The following is an 18,546-nucleotide window of genomic DNA, read 5'->3' on the forward strand; positions in this document are numbered from 1 at the left end:
AAATTTTTCAAAAGCACCTAAATTATTTAGGAGTTTAAGTCCCTTTGTCACCAGTGATTTATACACTCAGGATCTTCACTAAGGCCCACTGACAGAAGATGTTAAGAATACATTTATTGCTATGTATCTGAGTCGAGGAAGGGACACTGCAGAATGGGTTAGAAGACACTGCAAATTTACTATTGTTCATGGTCAAACAGCAGGATATGATTAAAACACTGAGTCAAACTCAGCACTGGGGCATTCAGGCATAGTTTAATTTGGCCTTTTACATTTAAAAGGAAAGTTTGGTGTATTGAAATGAGTTTCTTTTTGTGGTACAAAATACCCTGCCTATAATTCAGGGAACTTCCCAAATGAAACATGTTTAGAAGCAAAATCTCCATCGTGAGAGGACATAGTGAGTTCTACTAGACAGCTTTGATTGACTTTTGAGAGCAGTATCTTAACTTCCTAAAACACGAGACTGAATTCATCATGTCAAGGTGGGTGAGGTGATATCTTTTATTGGACCAACTTCTGTTGGTGGAAGGTACAAGATTCTGAGCTTCATAAAGTCAGGCATGTTAGCGCAGTTACAAATACCATTAAAACAGTATATAAGCACAATATTTTAAAAAATATTGAAAGAATTCATCAAAACAGTTTAATAATGAAAGGCGGGCTCTGTGGTCATATACATGTGCATGACAATCTTTGGCAAACACACACACACGCTCTGTTTTTCAGGAATTAGATTTCAAATGCAGAAGGCAAGGGTCTAGAGTCTGAGAAGCAGTTTAATGCTTTGTCAGAGTGTGACGGGTTGGATCACAGAACCCCCCTTGGGAGCTGCCACCTGATGTGCCAAGAATACCTCTGCCCCTGCTTTCCTGCCCTGGCAGCTTAGGACTTCAGTGCCCTGCCTGGTTTGAGCCAGACTCGCTAGCCTGCTGCAAACCCAGACCCAGGTCTGAATCATGTCCCTAACAGCTGTAGGCTTGACTGAGAGCAGCTCACAGAAGTGTTCTTGTCTTTAACACTCAGATGGCCCAACTCAGTGGGGTCTAAACCCAAATAAATCCATTTTACCCTGCATAAAGGTTATACAGGGTAAACTCATAAATTGTTCGCCCTCTATAACACTGATAGAGAGATATGCACAGCTGTTTGCGCCCCCAGGTATTAACACATACTCTGAGTTAATTAATAAGTAAAAATGATTTTATTAAATACAGAAAGTAGGATTTAAGTGGTTCCAAGTAGTAACAGACAGAACAAAGTAAATCACCAAGCAAAATAAAATAAAACATGCAAATCTACGTCCAATCAAACTGAATATAATCTCACCAGTTCCAGAATGCTCCCTTTTACAGACTAATCTCCTTTTAGTCTGGGTCCAGCAATCACTCACACCCCTTGCAGTCACTGTCCTTCGTTCCAGTTTCTTTCAGATATCTTTGGGGGTGGAGAGGCTCCCTCTTTAGCCAGCTGAAGACAAAATGGAGGGGTCTCCCCTGGGCTTAAATAGACTTTCTCTTGTGGGTGGAGACCCCCTCCTCTCTCCTATGCAAAGTCCAGCTACAAAATGGAGTTTTGGAGTCATCTGGGCAAGTCACATGTCCATGCATGACTGAGTTCCTTACCAGCCCAGCCACATTCCTGGGAAAGCCCAGATGTGTATTGGTGTCTCCAAGTTCATTGTTGGCTTAAGTGTTTCTTGATGGGGGACTTACTGAAAATAGTTTTTTCTCAGGAAGCTGACCAATTGCTTCACTACAGCCTACTTAGAATCAAACAAGTATGCAGCCAATATTCATAACTTTGAATACAAAAATGATACATGCATACAAATAAGATTAATAGATTCAGTAGATCATGACCTTTACAGAGATATGTAACCTGGTATATGTAGCATAAAACACATTCTAGTTATGTTATATATATACATTCATAAGCATATTTCCATAAAGCCTTATGGGTGGCACCATCACAGGGAGGTCAAAGGTTTAGTTGAGTCTTGTTATTTTATTTAGGTCCTCATATCTTATTGCCAGATCCTAGCTATCCATTTACCACAAACCTATTCCAACCTATGTGCAATAAATGTATAAATAGAGGGGAAGTGCAAAGCAAGGGTGGTATCATTTGGAAGAGTGAGCTAATGTATGGTGAAGAGTGTAGCGTTTCTAAAGTCACTGAGGATAATGAACACATTCATTCTTATGAAGAAATGCCACCCTCTTATTACTGTTTCAAGCTTCATCAGGCCAAGGGATAAAGTAAAACACTGACCAAATGAAAATATATGCAGTCAGGCACAGCAATTATTTGAAAAGATTAGTTCTAGCACTTGACGAACTACACAGCTCTCTTGTATACCTTTTAAAGATTTGTTCTTTTTTGTTCCATCCACTCTTTTTTCCTTGTCAGCAGCAATGAGTCACTTCTTGCCCACAGGCTATGACTGTACAAAGCTGAGGTTCACATTTACTGACAGCAGACCGACAATGTTTGTTGTACTGTTGTTTTTCCCATTTTTAAACGTTGACTTCACTATGGAACGATAGAGTTTGATTTAAACTTTATGTTGTATACATTATCACTGTGCCATAAAACGTACTCTACGTTTGTTGCTACCAACACTAAGTCAAGGATATAGTCTGACTGATTTTGTGGAAATCACAGAGATTTTATTAAAATATTTTATAAAGGGCTTATTTACTAGTAATTGTCATTATTTGAGAGATGCCTCTGTGCACTCACTTTGGAAAGTGGCGCAGCTTTGGGTCCGGCCGCCCGGCCCGGCCCCCGCAGCGCAGCTCCGGCCCCCCGCCCGACCCCCGCAGCGCGGCTCGGCTCCAGCCGCCAAGGGGCTCTGGGCCGGACACAAGCCCGGCGAACACGGCCAGAGTGCGGCTCGATTCCTGGGGGCGGGGCTTGCAGCAAGCCCTGCCCCCAGGAATCGGGCCCCGCTCTTGCTAAAGCCGGCTCTGGGTGGCAGATGATAGAACAAGAAATGGTCTCAAGTTGCAGTGGGGGAAGTTTAGGTTGGATATTAGGAAAAACTATTTCAGCAGGAGGGTGGTGAAGCACTGGAATGGGTTACCTGGGGAGGTATGGAATCTCCATCCTTAGAGGTTTTTAAGGCCCGGCTTGACAAAGCCCTGGCTGGGATGATTTAGTTGGGGTTGGTCCTGCTTTGAGCAGGGGGTTGGACTAGATGACCTCCTGAGGTCCCTTCCAATCCTGATATTCTATGATTCTATGAGGTCTAAACTGCAGAGGAAAAAACATGGCTCTTAAGTAGCCTATCAAAAGTGATCTTCTGTACTGAGTTTTTTACACAGGATCCATTTTAGAAGAGTCTAAAGACTGGTATCACTTCTGAGGCTGGGTATTCTGTGTTGAACAGCAGGGGGCTGCCTCTGAAACTGAATGGTTATATAATATGGCTTCCTTTTAGTAACTGATGCATACTGGGAGAGCCCCCTAGACTTGGGCTGGGACTCTTAGTTTTAATCTTTTCCAGAATGTCATCCATCTTATCACTAAACAGATCAGAGCCCTCAAATGGAAATCTTTGATTAGCTTCTAAAAGCCTGGAACAAGGCCTGATGTTCAGAGCCATGATGATCTCTGTAGAGCTATTCCAGCAAAGCCCTGGTTGTTGAATCTGAGGGGTCATAAGCTATCCTCACAGTATGCCTGGCTAATGTCCTCCTCTCAGCAACAAGTTCTTCACAGCTTCTCTTTACTCCTCAGGTACTGAGTCCAGCGTGGATTCCTGTAACGCACAGTTGAATTGTGACGTGACGTGACATGACATAGCCTCAGGGCCGGTGCAAGGATATTTCGTGCCCTAGGCAAAACTTCCACCTTGCACCCCCCCTCCGGCAGCTCCCCATTCGCCCCCCCGGCCCTGCGGCACTCCCCCTGCAGCAGCTCCCTGCCCCCCCTCTGCCTGGGGAGCCCCCCCCGCGGCATCTCCCCGCCCCAGCTCACCTCCGCTCGGGGAGCCCGCCCTGCGGCAGCTCCCCGCCCCAGCTCACCTCTGCTCTGCCTCCTCCCGAGCACGCCGGCGCCGCTCCACTTCTCCTGCCTCCCAGGCTTGCGGCGCCAATCAGCTGTTTGGCGCGGCACACCTGGGAGGGAAGGAGAATATGAGTGGGGGCGGCGTTGTCAGGGGAGGAGGCGGAGCGGAGGTGAGCTGGGGCGGGGAGTGGTTCCCCTGCTCCCCTGCCCCCCGTTACTTGCTGCGGGCGGCCCTCCCCGCGCCTCCCTGCCCCCCTGCCCCAGCCCACCTCCACTCCATCTTCTCCCCTGAGCGCACTTTTTGGCACACCCAACCACTTGGCGCCCTAGGCGGACGCCTAGTTCGCCTAGTGGTTGCACCGGCCCTGCATAGCCTGCCACACAGAAACACAGAGAGGCAGAAAATTATATATTATTACCAACCACATCTAACCTATGCCCTTCCTTTTGCCAGGGAGCAGATATGGATGCTCTGTTACCGTTAGACATTTCCTGAGATGCATAGACCAGCATGGCCGTTAGCTGACAGATGCTGATGCATAAGTCACTGTACCTTCTTAACAACAGACATCCTGCTTTCTCTCCCCCTACACTGAGACAAACCACTAAGATAAATTAGATCCCTAAGGTAAAGTAGAGTTCTAAAACTACTTAAGATCAGGCTTAGATATTTTGTGTAATATTAATGCTCCATAGAATTATATACTTCATTCTGAATTTGGTTAATTCATCAAAACAACAGCAGCAGAAACAACAAGAGATAAGACTGTACGTTGTTGGGTAGAAATTATAAACCCTTGATAAAGAATCCATGGAAATCATTCTTAAATGCTGATCTTTTAAATTGTGGGTCCACACTCTCATTCAGTGTCACCCCAGAGTAAATGCTGGGCTGAGTAGATTAAAATAGTTTTTGATAGCAGAAGACGGCTAGACTAAAAGGAAGCTAAGGTGTGTTCACACACAAAGAATTTTCAGCATATTCAGATAAAAAGAGAGGAGCAATTCCTTTAAAGAAAGTGAAAGTGAAGTCGCCTATCTCCCATGCAAATAAAACCAGGTATCCACCACAGGAACAATGGATAATCATTAATATACTAGTCCAGACAAGACAGAAGAGACCATGCAGCCAAACTAACAATGAGTATGTTATGTGATCTTCAAGCACAACCCTTGCTAGGCTGAATTACACCACTGCACAGAGAGAGAGGGACATAAAACGGTAAATACTCTAAACCTCAAAGCAGGAGTTGAAGCCTTTGCAAAGAGGTTGTTACCAGTGTCTAAGGAATGGCTTCCACCCACAAGCAGTGGAATCAATGCCTCAGGAAGAGGCCTCTTTTTAGCAGACAGCTTCAGACCCTCCCCGAAGGATGAGACTTATCTCTTAAAGGAACCCTCAAGGAAAACACTGCCTCTCTGAAGATGCTGCATTACTATAGAAATTAAAAACTCATACTAGAGAAAGACAAAAGGAATTTTGAAAGGATTGTTGGCTACCGTTATAGAGTAAGCAATATAGCAAAGATTCAGCAGTAATTGGGTCACATGCCAGCTAACAGCTAGACTTCTAGAAGAAATCCAGTCAACCTAAAAGTGTATATACCAGTGTATTAGCAACTGACAATTCATTCAGCTCCACAGCACTATTTATAAAACTTTTACTGTTTTGAATCATCCCATAGAGGAGTGAGACAAGGAGCAAGTGTGCACTACCACGATTTGAATAGCTTCTGTGAAGTCATCTACAGATCTTGGTTTGGATCATCTGGAGCAGTGTGATACCACCAGCAAAGCAAGCCTCATCTTTAAGAGTGTGAGTTTTATATTAGATATATCCACTATATCGGCTTCCCCACAGGAAGACTATCTCAGTTCTCTTGCATAGGCAGACAAAGCTTTTTCTCTATCTGAAATTCCTCAACAAGAGCAAAGAACAGACACAGGGTGTTACCTAAATCTATTTAATTGCTCATTTATGCCTAAATGTACAAAACTAGCCACTAATTTTGGATGTGTCAGATTTTAGGTACCAACCTGAGAAGCCGAAAGCTCGAATTCCAGATGTGCTGAGCTCCCACAGCTCCAAATCCAGTCGTGGGGATGCTGCAGGAGCTCAACATCATCAAGTTCCAACTATACGTTTGGTAAACCACCATCAGAAAAGCTGTCCTAATTTCATTCATGGTTGGATTCATTGTGTGCCAGAGTTCACATTTCATGAAATATACTGAACTGTACTAAAATGCTGGACAAGTGTTTATCAAAGACAATTGTAACTATATGGAGGTTGTGGAAGCACCTTCGCTGGAGGTTTTCAAAAGGATGCTGGAAAACTGCCTGCCTTGGATGGTTTAGACACAACACATGCTAAATCTTGGCAGGCAGTTAGACTAGATGACCCTTGCAGTCCCTTCTAATTCTATGATTCTATATAGGGGAACCATGCTATGAACTGGATGGAAGAAGATAGAGTAGTTACAGGCAACAAAAATAGTAACCCTTTTAGATCTTATATAGTGCTTTACAGACACCAAAGGCAAGTATTATTAGCTCAGTTTTACAGATGGGAAAACTGAGGCACATGGAAACAAAGTGATTTGTCCAAGGTAACACAGGAGGTCAGAGGCAGAGCTTGGAACAGAACCCAGGTCTCCTGCAGGGCAGACACTTCCACTAGGCAACCCTAGGTGGTTGCTTAGGGTAGCAGGATTTGGGGGGCGGCATTTTGCCGTCCTTGGCAGAAATTCGGCAGCGGCGGGTCCTTCCGCTTCGGGTCTTCAGCGGAAATTCGGCAACGGGTCCTTCACTCGCTCCGGGACCGCCGCCGAAGTGCCCTGAAGACGCGAAGCGGAAGGACCCCCGCCGCCGAAAGCTCAAAGGAGGAGCGCTGCTGCCTAGGGCGGCAAAAACCCTGGCTCCGCTCCTGGTCCCCTGACATTAGTCTGGTGCCCTTCCCACTAGACCACTCTGCCTCAGAAGACTGAGCCAGTCATTTCAAAACCTAGACATCTCAGGAAACTTTTCCAAGTATCAGAGTGGTAGCCGTGTTAGTCTGTATCAGCAAAAACAATGAAGCACTGATACCCCCCAACAACACTATACTGCATCAGGCAAATTGTATTAGAAAGATTTTAAATTTAAAGGGGACAATAACAATATTTCTTCCTGCCCACTCTAGCTATGATAGCTCTCACACACACACCCCACTACAAAGGGTTTTTCTTGAAAATCACTAAGTTTGTTTTCCCAGCACTGATTATAACATTTGAAAGGTCAGCTGCAAGCGTGTACATCAGGCAAATGGGAGGTAGAGCAGAATTTCTGATATGGCAGCTAAGCAGATCCAGGATGACAAACTAAAGTGAGGTTATGGTCAGAAAAGTGCCTGTGTCATCTTCTTTCTCAACAGATCTGCTTGCTGCATGTACTCAGAGTCAAATCTGCTTATTTCACAGACAGAGCCAGGTTTGTATTACAGGGTATGTGTACACTGCAGTAAAAAACCCAATGCACTGAGCTGCAGAGCCCAGGTCAGCTGACTCAGGCTTGCGGGGCTAAAAATAGCAGCATAGACATTTGGGCTTGAGCTGGAGCCCAGGCTCTGAGACCCCTTCCCCCCTCACAGGGTCTCAAAGCCTGGGCTCCAGTTCAAGCCCAAGCATCTAACACTGCTATTTGATACCCCACAGCCCCCAAGCCTCATGAGCCTGGCCAGCTGCGGCTGTGACGCAAGTCTTTTATTGCAATGTAGACATACCCACAGTTCACTCCTGTTAGCCCTGCAGAGTCAACACATCTCTGGGAGAGTGAACTGGATTCTATTCTGATTCACACATCATCAGCTGAATTATCAACTAAGTTCTGAAGGCAAAATATATATTGATTTACTTGCTGAAAGTGCCCATCTTTCTTACTTGAACATGGCATGCCATGATGCCATTTTGACAGATTCAATTTTATTAATATTTGTAAAACGCTATATAAAACCTAAAAATACTATTTTGTATTACATTTTACAGTCTGCTTTCTCTTCTTCCACTCAGTCCACAGTCTAGTGAGGGTGTAAAAACTTGAAAGAGTTCCTTTCCCTAGAACTCGCCTCACACTTGCCTCAGGTTCTAAACCTCAGAGAAGAGTGGGTGATTTTCATCCTGAAATGTCTAGCGCAGGCAGATTGATATTCCCATGAAAGAAAGAGGAGGAAGTGTAAGGTGATGAGTCACTCCTGTGCTAGGCTCCAGTCAATCCACCGGCCAGGAACTGGTTGTGTGTCTCCCAGACCAGGTATAGAAGTCCCACAGGAGGAACAGCAGCACAGTCTGCTCAACGTCACTCCACAGTTTGGAACTCTCTCCTGCCTGATGGTGGCAACAGACTTCCCAGGCCTTAACCTGCTCTTAGCCCTGCTCTCGCCACTGCCCTGCTCCCAGTCACGCTCCAATCCCATCCTGGACTCCTGATTCCGGCTCCGACCACTAGGCCCGACTGCTTCAGTGCCGATCATTAGGCCTGACCATCTCCATCCCAGTTTCTGACAGGAAGAGCAGGGAGACTCTATGGCTCAAGTCTTCCAATCTGTAAAATGGGGACACCACCACCTACCTGCCTAACTCACAGCAGTGTCTGTGAGGCTTAAGTCAGTAATTTTTGTACAGCTGAGATCCTCAGACAGACAATGCTATAGAAGTGTGAATGATTATCATATGTAATTCATTTGCCAGCCTCTGACAAGCCTTTGATACAGCTAAAACATCACCAACTCTTTCAAAAGCAAGCTTTGCTGGTTAACCTTCTGCTTTACCGACCACGCTGGGAACGTTTCCATAGCAACTCCACTGATAGTCTTGAATGGAACTATTTCTGTTCTGCTCTTTCTAGAGTAGTTGTAATGTAAATTCAGTCAGGCATGTCTCCCTGTCTGAGAGCAATTCCACGTTCTTTGTTCCCTCTGGTTATAGGTTATGACAGTATATTCGTAATAAATGTTCAGAAAAGATTCCTTTGTTATTTTTTCAATGTATTTGTTCATCTGGCTAATTTTCAATTCATCAGTTTCAGCTCTGCACACAAATCTCTCTGCTAACTTCGCCTGGCAGCAATACTGAGAAAAATATTTTCCAGTCCCGGCACATTGTTCCATATTTCATTCTGTTCTATAACACAGGGCATAATATGATCAATAACTCTACTTTTCAAACTATGTAAAGGAAGGTAGCAATCTTCAATTATTTCATACTTGCTCTTGACTTGAAATAGTGAATTTTTCAGCATTGTTTTTAACCATAATTCTTATTTTCTGATCTGTCTATTTGTGTGCATGGTTGAACAGGTCTGAAATTATTACCAATTAATTATTTGTATTACAGTAGTATCTAGAGGTCCCAACCAGAATAGGGCCTATTGTGTTAAGTGTTGTACGAACACTGAAAATACAGTCCTGTCTCAAAGAGTTCACGGTTTAAGTAGACAAGACAGATCAAGGAAGTATTATCCCTATTTTACAAATAGAATTGAGGCACAGACAAATTAAGTGACTTGCCCAAGGCTACACAAGAAGTCTGTGGTACAGCGAGGAAGTGAATACAGGTCTCCTGAGTCTCAATCCAGCACCTTAATAACAAGACCATCCCTCTTCTCATGTCATTGGTTTCAGAGGTATAAAAATGTATCATTATAGCAAATGTACTTCTAAATTTTCTATGGCATCAGGAGTTCCCCTCCTAAATAAGAAGCCTTGTTACTGCAGACTTCCAGGTATTCTGCTGGCCAGGCACCTTCTCGCTCTCAAAAGACCAATGTCAAAAATACGACATACCAGAGCTCTGATGTGTACATTGTTTGCCTTTGTAAGGAGATAATTATTCAATATTTTTAGAGCATGTAAAGGTATGCTGGGTCACTTTAAAGAGAAGCAATGAACTGAATATTACATACTGGGCATGCAATGTATTTAATTGTCTTTACTATTTTTTAGGTTCTTGAATTTCAGGCTTTGAAAGCTCGCTAATTTTGAATTTGCACCACCTATCTTAAAGATGGCATTGAAGGGTTCAGCAGCTCTGATACCATCCCGCCAGGCCTCCCAGCCACTTCAAGTGCTGGGTGCTCTGTGTGACACAATATACCGCACACTGATTCATGTATCCGCAGGGCTTGCGAAATGAACTTAAACATACAACATACAACAAAAACAAAATAATGATAGCCAAGCCTCCCGTTTGTGGGGCAGGCATCTGCCTCCCTTCCTGGAATTCTATATTTCCAGGGCCTGGCTCTCTTCTGACATTAATTTTATGTCAGCGGCAGTGTCAATTCCATTGACTTCAGTGGAGTTACTCCTGACTTACACCAGTGTAAGTGCCAAAAGATTCAGGCCTAGGAAATTTAGAGTATCAAAATTAACAGTTCATTTTTTTGCACTGAATATTTCATATATTCAAACAAATTCCTGGTGCTATAGAATTTATTTTTCAACTACATCTAGTTATATGCATTTCTAATACACCTATCACCATATTACATAGACATCAATTATTTCAAAATTAAGAGTGACAAATCTATATATCCAAAGGTGGACCCAGCGCTTCTGTTCATTACAGACAGCTTTCTAAAAATGCTTCACGAAAGGTGAATGGAATAAAAGGTCAGATGCAGATATCAACTAAAACTGATGACAGATACAACACAGTGAAGTTGTAGGTATTCTTTCCCAGAGCAACACATTTATAGTAAAAATGCCATGCAACAGCTATTTAGTGTATCAGTATGCCATATGGATTGGCTGTGGGAGACAGCACACGGTCTCTAAAGAAACACGTGCAACTGCCAATCTGGCTAGCAGTACTGTTATAGTCTTCCTTTGCCAGTTATCCTAGATAAAAATTGATCATTATAACATGTCTTGTGCTGTACAGACAGGTCAGTCTTGATCTAAATTCAGGAAGGCTGAAGAGTCAAAGTTCACATCACCCTTGAACTTGAGATGTTTAATTTTTAAATGCTAATTAAAATGTCCATATGGTATTTTGGATAGTTTGGATTTATACCAACAAAGTGAATTGCTCTCAAATAGATTTGCTTTAGACAAACAGCAAAGCAGATGGAGCATACACGCAATACTAACAAAACCAGTTTTAGCGTGTTAAAAGGCTTAATGGGTTTCTCTCATGTCTTTGGGCCAGGAGATCAGATTCAAACGATGCTTGAGGGAACTGGCAAAACTCCACAGCTGTGTTTGCAAAAGAATTCAGCAAAAATAAATAAATAAATCTAATTTCATGTGCTGGAAAGTGTTGAAGTTCTTCTCAAAGAGGAGGGAAAATTTTGTTGGCTCACAATGGTTGGTATCCTGCTGTCACTATTATTTATATTGTGAGAGCAATCAAAAGTTCTAACCAGCATCAGGGCACCATTGGACTAGGTATTGTACAAAACACACAGGCAGATGTGGTCCCTGCTCCAAAGAACTCTCAATTAAAAACAGGAAACAAGTGAGTAACAAGCAAGAGAAGGGAAGGCATGGTAACAGTAAAAAGAGCATGTGGTTACATAGGCTAACAATGCATTCTGAATCAAGTATGTGTGTTTCACAGATGGATCTTTATATCCTGCAACTTATTACAAACCATAAATAATGCTCCTCCCCCCACGATCCTTTTCCTAAAAAAATAAACTCAATTTAGCAAGTGTTTTAATTAGATTTATATTTCTGCACCAGCTGGTTCAGTAGGACTCGTACTAAAGTGAAGTTTATAACACTGTTGTAAATATTTTACTTCTTACTAAAACAGATTTCTACCCAGGAAGAAACTACAAACATACTGAAACAAACTTAATGGGGGGTGGGTGGGAAGTGATAGGTAACAGCAGCAGATTGCTTTAATAAAGTACTATTTCTATTTGGTTGCCATAGAATAATGTTGTCTATAATCAGTCAAACTTTAACAAGCAGCTACAGCTAATTAGGTGGATTACATTTTATAGTTAGTGTGCTCTCCTTGTTTGCTCAAAACAGATGTGATAAAAACTCTCCTCTTTTGCTGTACTTTCTTGCGTTTGTCACAGTGAAGAAGTCTGGCTTGTCTGTTAAAAAACAACAACAAAAAAACACCAGGATTGTAGTGTAGCATTGTCTCACTACAACTTTCCTTTTGGTGTATATCACACCGCTCATCTTAGAATCTCAAAACAGGTTGCAAGCATATGGCTGTACAACACTCCTGTTAGGCAGGTATTAATACCTGGGTAAATGTAGGTACAAAGAAGCTAGGCAACATTTTGAAGGTCACACAGCAAGTCAGTGGCGAGGCCAGAAATAGACCCTACCTAGGCACTGACTTCCAATACATATTCATCGATTCCAAGGCCAGAAGGGACCATTGTGATCCTCTAGTCTGACCTCCTGTAAAACACAGGCTGTAGAACATCCCCAAAATAATTCCTACAGCAGATCTTTTAGAAAAACATATTTTATCACTAGACCAGGGGTCCTCACACCTTTTCGTAGAGTGGCCTACATCTCAATAAAGAGACTGCTGCACAGATCACCCCCTATTCATTTGCTATCATGCAAACACTCTGCCTCCCATTTACTGATGCATAGCAACTACAGTGAATTGCCCATGTGAAAAAATATTAGGAATAGTGTTTGCTTTTCAGCTGTCTTTAATGCATTATTAACTGGAAACAAGAAGGAGAAGGTCAGCACCATGTGCGGAACCCGCTCTACCTAGATCACCAAGGCACCCTTAGTCAGGGACTGTGGCACTAGACCACAGCAAATTATTACATTATATGAGTATCATTGATTCGTAGGGAAGAACAGGAGGGATTTAGCCACACACATTTTAAAATATTTATGACGTTATATCAGATATATAAGCCTTCCAGAAATACATAATATGAGTGTGCTGCAGAGGTGGTCGGTCGATCTATATTCATGACATACACACCTTTCTGTTCAAACTGAAAACATACCATGTAACAGTAAAAGCATTCCAGCTATAGGATAGGAAGCCACATGGTATTCTGATACTGGGTTGATACATACAAACTCAAATGATCAAAAGCAGCCCACTGATCTCCTCATTTAGTATCGACTGTTTTCCTATGTATGGGATGTGGCTGAGTTGGGCTGAAAGCTCATTGAAGCAAGGACACAATTTTTCCACGTTTCATAAAGCCCTGTGCATAATTACGGGGCACCAAAAATAATAACCAATCACATTCCTATTTTTTCAGTGTCATTTTATAGGCAGAATTTCTCTATGATTTAAGTCTGAAGTGCAGCTCTCGGAAGGAGGGGGTCCTCTCGTATGACACATGAGAAACAAAATGCAGTACACGCCCACTGCTCTGGACATTAACCCTCTTGCCACATGAAGCCTCTCCACAAATTTAGAACACTCTAGTCCCAATGTCCTCCAAGAGCAGTTGTTTTTCCTTCTGTGTTTCTAGTAGCCAACTACTAAAAAGAGATCAGTGTACGACTGAAGTAGGAAGGTTTAAAACGTACAAACCACAGAGACCTGTAGGCAATGTTCAGACCTGTAGGCAATGTTCAATTTTCAGTAAAGGGTCTAAGCTCAGGTTCAGTAATAAGGTATCAAACCATTGGTTGCTATAGCAAATTAATTTGCCTAAGGTCAGGTCTACACTACCACTTAAATCAATTAACTTACATCACTCAGGGGTGTATAAAAGACACCCCCCTGTGTGACGCAAGTTACAGTGTCCTAAGCGCTGTCCACACTGGCATTATGTCAGTAGGGACTTGTCTATACTTACGCGCTGGTTCGGCGGCAGGCAATCGAACTTCTGGGTTCGATTTATCGCGTCTTGTCTGGACGCGATAAATCGAACCCAGAAGTGCTCCCCGTCAACTCCGGTAATCCTGCTCGGCGCGAGGAGTATGCGGAGTCGACGGGGGAGCCTGCCTGCTGCGTCTGGACTGCGGAAAGTTCAAACTAAGGTACGTCAACTTCAGCTATGTTATTCACGTAGCTGAAGTTGCGTACCTTAGTTTGAATTGGGGGGTTAGTGTAGACCAGGCCTAGGAGACGTTCTCTCACCGACATAGCTTCTGCCTCTTGTGGAGGTGGAGTAATTATGCCAACAGGAGAGTGCTCGCCCATCAGCATAGAGCGTTTTCACCAGACACGCTACAGGGGCACATCTAGACGTGCTTCTAGCGTATACTTGCCCTAAGGTCTCACTTCATTCTGCTAGCTACTTTTCCCCACAAAGGAAATGAATTTTTGAAGTGCTTTAAATAATAAATAATAATAATAATTAATAAAAGAATGTATGATTTTAAGCTTTATTTAAATTCTTACACCTGGATGAATTCAGGAAGATATATAAATGGATCGCATAGAAATAAATTTGAAAACTCTATTGGCTTCTTTTGTACTTCTATAGACCTTTTCTTTAAGGGCTCTTAAAGCACTTTACACACATTGAGAGACTCTCACAGCCACATCTAATTTAGGGAAGCAGTATGATTTATAGATAGCTTCTGAGCTTCATTTTACCTAATTTACTTGCTTAAGGTCACACTGTGTTTATGGCCTACTCTACTCTTAAAATTTAGGTTGACATAGCTACAGCGCTCCGGGGTATGACAAATCTACACTCCTGAGCACTGTTGCAATGTTGTCCTAACCCCCAGTGTACACACAGCTAGCTTGTCAAAAGAATGCTTCTTTGACCTCGCTACCGTCACTCGGTGAGGTGGAGTTCCTGCAGCACTGGAAAAATCCCTGCTGTAGGCTGCATCTACCCTATGGGGTTATGCTGGTGTAGCTAAAATGCCATAGTTATGCTGCTATAGTTCTTGTAGTGTACCCAAAACCTATGGCAGAGAATGGTCTAAATCAGGGACTCTCAAACATTTTCCCATTCCTGATCATTCACACGCCTCCCTGCCATTCATGACTGTGTGGACCTTCTCCCCTTCCACCGATGACTGACTAAGACTATGTCTACATCAGTGGTTCTCAACCAGGGGTAGGTGTACCCCTGGGGGGACTCAGAGGTCTTCCAGGGGGTACATCAACTCATTGAGATATTTGCCTAGCTTTACAACAGGCAACATAAAAAGCACTAGCGAAATCAGTACAAACTAAAAATTCATAGACAATGATTTGTTTATACTGCTCTGTAAACTGTACACTGAAATGTAAGCACAATATTTATATTCCAATTGATTTATTTTATAATTATATGGTAAAAATGAGAAAGTCAGCAATTTTTCAGTAATAGTGTGTCTGTGACACTTCTGTATTTTTATGTCTGATTTTGTAAGTTTTTAAGTGAGGTGAAACTTGTGGGTACACAAGACAAATCAGACTCTTGAAAGGGGTACATTAGTCTGGAAAGGTTGAAAGCCGCTGTTCTGCACTACCACTGACATCGGTATTACTTATGTCACTCAGAGGTGGGAATAAGTCACACCCTGAGCAACGTAAGTTACACTGACCTAAGCACCGGTGTGGGCAACGTTATGTCGGTGGGAGAGTTACTGCCACTCATTGGGGGTGGATAAATTAAGTCGATGGGAGAGCTCTATCCAGTTGGCTTACGGGGGGTGGCCTGCCGGTCGCCGTGAGGACGGCAGTCAGGCTGCCTTCGGTGGCATGCCTGCGGGAGGTCCGCCGGTCCCACGGTTTTGGTGGCAATTCGGCGGCGGGTACGCCGAAGGCGCAGGACCAACAGATCTCCCGCAGGCATGCCGCTGAATCCACGTTACCGGTGGACCTCCCGCAGGCATGCCGCCGAAAGCCGTCTGACTGCCGTGCTTGGGGCAGCAAAATACATAGAGCCGCCCCTGAATATTAGTCAATTTATATTTAGTTTAAAAAAAAAAAATCAAAAGCAACTAGTTACATGATGGAAAGCAAAACAGTGACATGCACTAGGTTTACCAGCAGAGCCCACGCCACATGGAGTTTTTAAATCATGCTGTGCTATACAAACAGAGGAAAGGGTCTACTCAAGTGAGTTTCTTGCACGGTATTCGAGGGAAATACTATTGTAGAAAAAAGCCATTAATAATAGAAGGCTTCCATTAGCTCACCTCACTGCAATATGCTATAAGAGATGGAGGAAAAAATACCCCTTAAATTATTTTCAATACAGAAGGCATGTGAAACTGAAAAAAATAGTAATAAATGAAATTGTTTGTGAAAATTCCTACAATTTCTTGCAGGCTGTTTTGCTCTGGGAAGAGTCATTTTTCTGTGAAACATCACTAGCATGAGTGACTATGTTCTGTAAAGAGAGAAGCAAAAAAAAAAAAAAAAAGTCATCTCAATCAGAGCTGCCAATAGTTTGGTTTTGGTTAGGAGTGTCTTTACTCACAGTGCTTTTCGATTATGGAATGAGGAACCTGGATTGTAGTTGTGACGGGTTGGATCACAGAAACCCCCGTGGGAGCTGCCACCTAATGTGCCAAGACTTCCTCTGCTCCTGTTTTCCCTGCCAGCTCAGGAATCCAGCACCCTGTCTTGCTGAGCCGGACACTCCCGTCTGCTCCAACAAAGACCCAGGGTCTGAATTACTTGCCCCAAAGCTGCAGGTTTATCTGAAAACAGCTCACAGAAGTGTGCTTGTCTTTAGCACTCAGATGCCCAACTCCCAATGGGATCTAAACCCAAATAAATCCATTTTACTCTGTATAAAGCTTATGCAGGGTAAACTCATAAATTGTTCGCCCTCTATAACACTGATAGAGAGATATGCACAGTTGTTTGCTCCCCCAGGTATTAATACATACGCTGAGTTAATTAATAAGTAAAAAGTGATTTTATTAAATACAGACAGTAGGATTTCAGTGGTTCCAAGTAGTAACAGACAGAACAAAGTAAGTCACCAAGCAAAATAAAATAAAATGCGCAAATCTATGTCTAATCAAACTGAATACAGATAATCTCATCCTCAGAGATGCTTCAGTAATTTTTTTCCTCAGACTGGACACCTTCCAGGCTTGGGCACAATTCTTTCCCCTGGGGTACAGCTCTTGTTCCAGCTCAGGTGGTAGCTGGGGGAGTCTTCATTATGGCTCCTCTCCCCCTTTGTTTTCTTCCACCCCTTTATAGATCTTTTGCACAAGATCTTTTGTCCCTCTCTGAGTTCCCACCCCCTCCTTCTCAATGGAATGACACCAGGTTAAAGATGGATTCCAGTTCAGGTGACATGATCACATGTCACTGCAAGACTCATTACCCACTTGCCAGCACACACATATACAGGAAGACACACAGATTCCGTATCACAGTCTATTCTGTAGATACCAGATGTAGGCCAATGTCCTCCTGACTCTGGATGGAGGACATGTATAAATGCTGCTCATCCCACTGTGAAACTCCATTTTATGACCACCTTCCCTTTCATGCAGGGACACAGAAAAGCACTCTCCATCTGGAGCTTTAAAGGAAGTACAGTGGAAAAGTCCAGTTAAAGTGGCCACAGTTATAATGGGCCATACTGAATATGCACTTCATGTTGTCGTTCTTGAGGAAGTCTGATAAAACTAAGGCTATGTCTACACTATCGCGGTAAGTCAAACTACACTACGCAACTCCAGCTATGTGAATAACGTAACTGGAGTTGACGTACCTTAGGAGGTCTACACCACGGGGGATCGACGGGAGAAACTCTCCTGTCGATTTACCTTCCTCTTCTCGTCGGGGGTAGAGTACGGGGTCGACTGGAGAGCGATCTGCTGTCGATTTGGTGGGTCTTCACTAGATCCGCTAAATCGACCGCCAGTGGATTGATCTCAGAGCGTCAATCCCGGCTGTAGTGTAGACACAGCCTTAGTTAGGGCACTTTGTAAAGCAAGGTATGTATAGAGAACTGCCATCCCCTTAACACTATAGGTCATGTTATGGCCACTGTCTGATGCCACAAACCGAGGAAGAGAGGAGTTGTAGTAACACACAAGACACACGCACATTTGTAATATAGATGCTTGTAATACATGAATTACTACTTCCATGTTCCCACTGAGCTGGATTTGTTAGATTTTGTACACTCAATCAATAAGGGTTGTTGCATATAGGAAACATGCCAAATTTGACCATTCACAAAAAATCATAAACCACTTTTCTCTGGCGATGTGTGTATATTAAAGTGTACAATTTCTAATGTCGAGAAATGAAGGATCATCTGAGGTCCCCTGTGAAGTTTAAAAGATCTCTGAAATGCAATAAGTATTTGTTTGCCACTGAATTTTTTAAATGTCAAATTCCCCTCAATATTTGCAATACCAGTGTGTGCAGAAAGGATCCAACAGGCAGTCAGGACAGTATCACAGGACACAACCCTTTGTCCACACAACCCTATATAAACTGGTGGGAGGTGGTGGTGTCATAGTCCACTGAATAAGGGTGATCTTTTAAAAGCTACATTCCGTTATTTTCAAAATTAATCTAAACCCTTTGGGATATCAAATGTTCAGATTAAAACCCCTGCAACTCCACACATTGTAGAAAAACAACAAACAGCCATTTACAAAACTATCTAGGG

General features: G+C 43.0%; 1 protein-coding gene across 22 annotated transcripts in view; it reads right to left on the reverse strand.

Moving 5' to 3' along the window:
• FAM168A (family with sequence similarity 168 member A) overlaps nt 1–18,546 on the reverse strand; it is a 328,051-nt gene that overhangs the window by 72,863 nt on the left and 236,642 nt on the right. For 2 of the 22 annotated variants that reach the window (XM_065581808.1, XM_065581805.1), the window contains exon 1: nt 1,330–1,478. The exons of 19 other annotated variants lie outside the window; for them this stretch is intronic. The gene's annotated coding sequence lies outside the window, so the exon portion shown is untranslated. Of the gene's footprint in view, nt 1–1,329; nt 1,548–18,546 lie in introns of those variants that run through there. One more of the 22 variants, XM_065581806.1, reaches the window with a different exon arrangement.

This window comes from Chrysemys picta, chromosome 1 (assembly GCF_011386835.1).
Source record: "Chrysemys picta bellii isolate R12L10 chromosome 1, ASM1138683v2, whole genome shotgun sequence".
Classification (NCBI taxonomy): domain Eukaryota; kingdom Metazoa; phylum Chordata; order Testudines; family Emydidae; genus Chrysemys; species Chrysemys picta.